Source organism: Struthio camelus, chromosome W, assembly GCF_040807025.1.
Source record: "Struthio camelus isolate bStrCam1 chromosome W, bStrCam1.hap1, whole genome shotgun sequence".
NCBI classification, from domain to species: Eukaryota; Metazoa; Chordata; class Aves; order Struthioniformes; family Struthionidae; genus Struthio; species Struthio camelus.
Genome location: NC_090981.1, coordinates 30,819,769 through 30,827,239, shown reverse-complemented (window position 1 = coordinate 30,827,239; position 7,471 = coordinate 30,819,769).

Below are 7,471 nucleotides of genomic sequence, written 5' to 3'. Positions count from 1 at the left end.
GCTAATCATTCTGCTACAAACTGTAGAGACAAAAAACAATGCTTAAAACATCAGATATTTCTCTTGTCATTTTTGTATATTATTTCATAGTTCAAACCTCAATGGAAACAAACACCATCATGAGGCACGGACTTCTCAAACTCCAGCCATTGGGACTTAAAACCCTTCTCTTCCTTCTCTATCCCTTAAAAGCTTACATTAAAAAGATTCTAACTAACTTCTACAGATGTCCAAGATGAGACTACAACAAAATACGTGTTCTTATATGTGGAGGGTTGTGTATAGTTGAGTGTTGTAACAATCCATGGATTCATTTTTCTATAAGCAAGAGAATCTGCTTCCAAATAAGTCCATAAAGTAAGTAGCTGTCTTTATTTAAAAGATTAACATTAATTCAAGGCTGGCTTTATTGAACTTCAATCTGTAGATGTGAATTTGTCTGCAGCCTAGACAGTGGCTCTTAGTATTGATATTTTCTCTTTCATGAGTTAAATAACAAGTTAGTTAATCAAGACCATATTAAGAACTCTCAGATATAATGTTGTCACCAAGATAGCAGTGAGCTAAATAGTCAGCCTCTCATTTCTTGGGACATGAGTCTTGTTGCCAGACAGCGGCTGTTGCCTTCGTTTGCTATTGTCAGCACCTTCCTCTTAGGAACAGAGGAGCTAATGAAGGCAGGCTCGGCTATGAGTAAACTGCATGTGTGTTAATTTCATTTCAGAAAGTATCTGAAAGCTTAGCAAATTGCATCTGCTGCATCTAGAGATAGAAATGTTCCACACAATCTCCGTGTAAACATTAAGCAGTAGTGCTGGTAGGGGCAATAGAAAAACTCAAATAATGAGGTGGAATCACATATACACAGCGTACAGCTTAATAAAATGTCTGGTTTATGGATATTTGAAGCCAGCAGAAAAAGCCTACGCTTGCATCCTTGTTTAGAAGAATGAATGCTAAGTCAAAATACTGTGCACTGTGCATATGATCTTTTTCATGTTATGCCCTTGTTTTCTCTATGACAGCAGATTCGGATCAGCTGTTGCAAAGCACAGGCTGGTGGTGGTTCAATGGGCTATGTCTCACCTGCAGAGCCAGGGTGCGTCCTGGTCGGAGGTCGAGGCGCACAGGTCATCTGTTCCCTGCCTCCTCTCTGCAGTAAGAGCAGGGGATGCTCCAGAAAAGTCCCCAGTCTTGATAATTTTTCCTGGAGTGGACCTGCTCCACTGGTGACACATAGTCCATGGGGCTCCTGAGTAAATGTAGGTCCTCCTGATCAGGGGAAAAAAAATCATCCTAATTCTTAATATCAAAAAGGCAAAATCCTTTTTGGTGCGCTCCTAATTTATTCAGTTCTCTCACTTCCATATACTCAGAAGAAACCTTGCTATTGTAGCATTTGTTTGTTAAGGAACTTATTATTGTATGGATACAAATTGGGCCATTTCTTTTGTTGGACTGCTAGTGCCAATTAATAGGTGAGATTAAGATCAGGACATTCATCCCTGGGCTTCTCAGGTAGAAGATGTCTCAGTTTGGCTTAAGGAATAGGTTAATTATAATGTTTCAGAAAGAAATCCGTCTCTCTCTTCCCCTCTCCCCTCTCTCTCCTCCCCCTCATTTACCCCCTCTACCCCCACTTTCTCTCCCCTCCCTCTCTTTCTCTCTCCCCTCCCTGCCCCCCCTCCATGGAATAGGAAGCACCTTATACAAAAATTGGACAATATTTCCAATTCATTATTGGCTGATTCGGAGGGGTTCTGTTGTTTGCATTATTAGAGTCAGTAACTTTATTTTAAATTAAAGCTATTACTTTGACTCTGCAGAGGGAACCATGCTCAGTCCAAAAGGCTAGTTGTGGATTAGGCATGCATCATGGTATAACACAGCTTTCTGTGAAATGGTACATAAATAATCCGAGCCCAACACAGTTTATGGATGTTTTCCTGTCAGCATCAGACAGGACACAGCAAAAATGGCAACTATAAAGAAGCAAAATATTTTCATTTTGTAAAAGTGAAAAAAAAAATTGTTTTAATTTAGTTTAAATGCTTTGGTTTTGCACAAGTGGTGTTTTATTAACTAGGATGTAGTCTAATCAGAGTGTAGCTTTCTTCTTCTGATTGAACTTACAGTACATGAAACCTATTTAGAGTTTAACATCTGATTTTTAGCACAGGATTTCTCCAGTCCACAGAAACTGTGCAACTGGATGGGGAATAGTCCAAGTTATTTCTTACCAATAGCAATAGTAGCTGTGCTATTTTGGTTTCAGGTGCAAGCATTTATAAACACATTAAAACATGTCTAACAAGGCAGCGGTAGATTAAGATTGTCATCTTAAAAATACATTATTTTAAGATGGCAGAAAATAATTACCTCTATTGACCATTCCTGCTGGTGGGTTTGTTAGTACAGTATTTTATTCGCTTAAAGCTTTGTGAAAACTGCTATGTCCCAAATTTATTTCCTGTGGGATGCTAAGTATCACGGTACGTAGAACTCTCAGTTCTCACTAAGGATTTATTTTTATCAGCATTGCATAATTTTATAAGCAAATTTCCGAGTCTTAAACGAGTCCTTAGGAGCTGATCTGCCTAGGAGAGGACTTCATCTTTGAGAGTTGTTATGGAGCAGGACATTAAAGGAAGGTGATTCAGGAGCGGATGATTGTACATATTCTAAATGACAAAGAAGCAGTGACATTTTTTTCCTCCTGTGGGATTTCTGTCAAAGGGTAGGAAGATGCAGGAAAGAGTTACACTGTCCGCTGGTGAATCTGAGACAATCCTCTATTAGTTAGAGCAAGTAAAGGCCACTTTCAACTCTGGAGTACCCCTGAATCTAGAAAGCAGCGTCATGTGTCAGCCCGGAGGTAGGCCTTTTGTCCAGCCTGAAGAGTACCTGGGCAAAACTTTTTTAACGGAATTTTTAGTAGAACTGGTAGGGGAATATGACCAAGACTGCAATGAAATTTAAAATTGTTGAAATTTCTGAGGGAATTATTCGTAAAAGACCAAATAGCCAAATATGGGAATATCTGTTTTAACCTGTATCTTCTTACTGATATTAATAACATGTCTACGTAATAGAGGTTTAGGAAGTAAGGGACTAAGCATGTGATATAGATATCGGGAACTCCAATCCCTTCAATATCAAAAGGCTCTCTGCTCTTCACTTTCCTGCCTTCTCCAGCTCCCTCCTTTAAAGGAAAGGACCTAAATCACACTTGCACAGACAGGCTGCACAATACAGTATAAAAACGAAGATGAACTAGGGAACAAGTACTGGCAGGAAACTATAAGCATGTCAGAAGGAAAGAGCATTTAGAAGATTTGAGTCCGCTGCAGCCAAATAACTCAGAAAGAGTGCCCTCCTTGGAAGAATTTAGATGCAGAATGCTGCAGTGCCTTTGCTAGGTCCATGTGGGGAGTTGTGATGTGTTGAGTCTCTTAAATGTATTAGTAAAATGATATTGAAATTGTGTAGATTGTTCTCCTTCGTTATTCCTCTGCCCTTGTCAATCTCATAATCTCTACTGTGATCTATAGTATGCAGTACCAAATGCAGCTTTATTTATGTGTAGTAGAGAGTATCATAGGGAAAATGAAAGAGTCACCAACAAAGAGAATATATTGCCTAAATCTGTGAATGTTATTGCCCACCAGAGGTCACTTTTTCAGTCCTAGAGGTAATAGTTTTCCCCATAAACACAAAACTCTGATCTATATGTGTTTCATTATGCCCTATAAATAAGTTCTTTGACCTAAGCGTTCTTCAACTTCAGTCACTGTCTGCTGAGAGTCCTAAAATATTAGCAGCCATCTTGAAAAAGTATTTTGTACAGTTTTTGAACGTTATCCTGACATATGTAGTCTGGGGTTGGCACATTGTCTCGTTGGGGAGCAAGCACATTTTAAAATTTTATTTTCATATCACTTTCGTTAAGTCTTTTAAAAATACTTAGTACTGTTGTGTTCTGTGTTACACTATATGCTGTTAAAAGGAATTTGTCAGGAATATGCTGAATGACTTTCAACAGATGGTTTTTGATACAGACCAAAATACAAGCTCTTTAGACCTAAGTTTGAGCTGTTGTCAGTAGTCTTTAAATATTTACTGCCACAAGAGATTATTGGTAGTACAAGCCTCAAGTTATAAAGTCAGACTGACCTGTGCAGGCAACCTTTTCACAGCCTGCTCAAAAACAGTCAGACAGACTTACCATAACCTGTTACATGCTGAGGAAGAAGGTTCCTTCACTTTAACTTCTAAATTAAATTTGCCAGGAAGGTAGTTTAACATTGCTAAATTCTGACTTATTTAAAAAGGGACTTTTTCTTTCGAAGAGGAACTAACACACTCCACTCTGCTTACTCCTCTTTCTACCCTGAAGAAAGGGTACCTGATTCACCGCAGCTGAGACCAGGATAGTTCCCTTTTGTGCAGGTTCCTTTGCATCCAGAGCTGTTCATCCATGAAATATTAATCTCCTCCCTGCCAGGTTCTGCGTGCCAGCTAGCCATGCAAAGGCGGATCTCAGCAACATTGTCTTAGCCTGTTTATGGGCTCTAAAAGACAGCCCTGAAATAGTTCATATGTCGAAAATTATCTTCACACCCAGCAGGGCTAGAACCGTAAGGTTAAGTCCTTTGTTGTAATTGTTGCCCTCATGGAGAAAAAGCATTCTAATTTGGTATTAAAGTCCAGATTAATTTAGTCTGAGAACACAAATACTATTAGGCACTAATGACAGTGGTCTCGTTACTCCGTGGCATTGCTGTAGGACAGAATTAAGGTTTTCCTTTATCTACAAGTTTCCATAACTTCATGTGTTTATATTTCTTTTACTTTTAAATGGTATCTTTATAACTTCCTGGGCATGTAATATTTTGGGAAATAATTAGAATATCCCTTCAGTATTTTACCCTTATCGTTATGGATCTGAACCCCCAATTCTGAATACTCTGAGAATGTTACTTTTATAGGGACGTAGATTTAAGGATTTAAATAATTGGAGTTCAGGTGAATAAACCAAGTTGGTAGGAATAAAATGTGCAGCAGTGCTGCCACTTTTCTCTTAAAGCCTAGCAGATATTTGGCAAGGCAAGTGGGAGGGAACGTGTGTTTGGGCTTATTGTGCTCCCAGATGTGGCCATCTGTTAGCAGCAGCAACAGCTTAAAAGGGGGCGGCAGAGAGTTCACTGGAGTTAGTGGAAAAGATATTGCAGATAGAGTGCTTGGGCTTGCTTTCCCTTGTGTACATATAGAGTGAAATAGATGGCTATGTAGATTGATTTAAATCCCAGAAGAGAGTCTGAAGCGACAACACTCGGCTGAACTGCTTGTCTGGCTGAGAGGAAGAGGTGATCTCTGAGAGGTACTTGAAGCCCTTTCTCTCAGTATTATTGTTACACAGAGCATTTATTAACTAGATCTGCCTCATTGCTGTCAAAATTAGCATGCTTACTCATGCTTCTGAAACTCTCCATGCTCTCCCTGAGGGAAAGGAGATAGAATTACGTGATATGTGTAAACAGGCATTAATTTAATCTTAGCCAAATCCACACATTGCAGTGCAAGGGAAGTTTGCGCAGGATTATGAAGGCAATGTAATTAGATACAGTTAGACATCTTGTTTTTTGAAGCTGCATGTCTTCCTAGCTTTTTTTTAGAAAAGATTAATTCGTCATATCGCCTGATTCAACATTAAAAAGACTTTAAGAAGAAAATCAAGTTTGCATTATACTGTACACATAACAAAAAAAAAATTGTTTGGCAGCTAGGAAAGGGAGTAGCTTTGATGTAATTCTAAAAGACACCTCAATTCTCTCTGCAAAATGACGATTGTCTTGCCCAGAGATGTATGTTGAAACAATGTTCATAACGTGGGGCACGTTGCTCATCTTGATTCCCAGCACAGTTCGTCACTTGGTTGAATGGCATTTATTCTGCGACAGCGTGTGAAGTCCAGAATGGAGGAGTGAAAAAATGAAACAAAACCATGCCTCCCACTCCCTGCCAAAACAAAAAAGCAAACGTACCCTCCACGTGCTACAAGAGGCTGAAAACGACACAATAGGCTGTCATTATTACCTTAGCTTTAAGCTGTGCTTTTCTCTTTTTTAATTATAAAGAGGAAAAAAGTAGAATATGTTTGTTTGGATCCAGTTTCAACTTTTAAACAAAGCATTGCTCTTCATCTCGTCTCCAAATGCCTAAAATCCCCCTGAATTCAGACATGAGTATGATGCCTCTGTGAGATCTAAATTGACGAAAAAATCAAATACAAAAAAAAAAGAAACTCCGACCTATTCCATTCTAGTTTTAAACTTAAGAAAAAAATCCACTTTTTTACTGTAGAACCATTATGTCAATAGTGATTTAACTTCTAAAATAGTATTTATTAGCTAAGGAAACTAAGATAAGTTTTCTTGAAACTGTGTGAAAATTTTATTAAATATTTTGGTTCTCTATGCATTTCCACGGTATCTATAGTGTCAGTGTTATATCATTAGCTCCTGATAATTGTTAGCCAAGATGTAACATGCTTGGAAAAAGCAGTTTGTTACGTCAGAATACCTTATTAGCAATCACGTAATAGGGGAAAGTTCATCTGTCTGATATCTGGCCTTGAACTCTATTGGTGTTTAAGCTCTCATATCAAATGTTGAAATGGTCTTCAGAAGGATTGAGATGAAGAAAAGTGAAAGCCAAACTGAAGACCCTCATTCAAAAAATGAGACAATTTAGGATCCAGGCCTGACTCGTCTCAAGTTAGTGAAAAAATTGTCTCTTTGACTTCTAACGAAAGCAAAAAAACTCTTGTATCCTTTTATTGTTTTGCAGGCCACTACAGGCTCATTAATCTGACCTTAGCAGTAAGTAAAGCTTCAGTACAAATGTTAATACAATGTCTAATTATAGATAAATTAAAAATAAGACAATGCACATTTCGGGTTTTTCATAGGTAAGTTGTGAGACTTGTTGATCATGTCACTGGTGTTTTAGATGAAGAAAGTGAAGTGAATCTAATCTGTCTGTTGGGAAATCATTTGCTATGAGACCACACAGGAAAAATATTAATAAATACAGTGAAAGAAGAACTGTTCAGTAAGTATCTGGTTAATGGGAAGCTGGTGTGTGATAAAAAGCAGTTTTGGCCTAGAGTTCTTTGTGTTATTAATGAAGCTGGCCTTGGGACTAGTTTTATTTACTATTTTCACAAATATTAAATGGCGATGTCCTAGTGAACCTTTAAGATTTCGGGCATGAATTCTGTGGAGGACTGGGATGCTATAGGAAGACCTGAAGGAGTCTGTGGACAACAGAAATAGAAATGAGATGAAATTAAGTAGTACCAAATGCAAAGTTCTATTTTTTGTGACTAATAAGAATTTCTTCCAGAAGCTGGAAGCTCATCCGTTAAGAATGTCAGAGAAGAAAGCACAGCTACATTAATCAAATGCAG